Genomic DNA, 873 nt, shown 5'->3' with positions numbered 1-873 from the left:
CTGGCATGTAGTCAGTGATAGCGTGTTTTAAAAAAAAATATAATAATAATATACAACGAAATAGCTATTTATATGTATAATAATAACAACTGTAATCACGTAGACTATACATTAGACACTGTATAGCCATCATACTAAGACTACATAAATAATAAAAATCTTACGCTACGGACGTTTTTTCCCGGTTAGGGTGCCCCTCTGCATCCTCCCATAAGGACCTTCGTTCCAAAATGAGACTTCGTTTATTTATCTGAGAGTATTTACGTTGTAATGTCTGAGCCCCGTTAATCGTCCAGCATCAGATTCGTTTCGGTTTTAAGTTTGGGGCAGCCGTTGTATCTATACTGGGACCTTAGAATTCATCTCTCAAGGTGGGTGGCGGTATTTACGCTGTAAACGTCTATGGGCTCCGGTGCCCACTTAACATCAGGTGGGCCGTGAGCTCGTTCACCCATCTAGGCAATAAAAAAAGAGCTCGGCAGGCGATGAAATGACTCGATCGATTCCTGCGAGTCTGTAAATTGCTTTTGGATTCTGAGAAAGATACTATTTGGCGGGAACGTCATGTGTCAAGTTGCATGAACGTCGTTTTATTTTGTTTGTCATAATTCGTTTATTTTGTTCAAGTTTACACATGCTGTGACAGTGGTTGTGAATGAAATAATAGGCCACTAGATTTGGCGAAAAAGTTCATTGAACATTTAGTACATTGCGACTATTTTACTAAGAGGTTATTTCACCTCATCTAACACTTACTACCACCTGTAATTTAAGTTCCATTTTACTTTTAATACAACAGTCTTCTGTGTTTTAAAAAATATTTGGTTATATTGGCGCTGTTTTCTTTGCCTGTCAGAATGAGCAGTCAAAAAA

This window comes from Bombyx mori, chromosome 24 (assembly GCF_030269925.1).
Source record: "Bombyx mori chromosome 24, ASM3026992v2".
Taxonomy (NCBI): Eukaryota; Metazoa; Arthropoda; class Insecta; order Lepidoptera; family Bombycidae; genus Bombyx; species Bombyx mori.
This window is presented reverse-complemented; position numbering follows the sequence as displayed.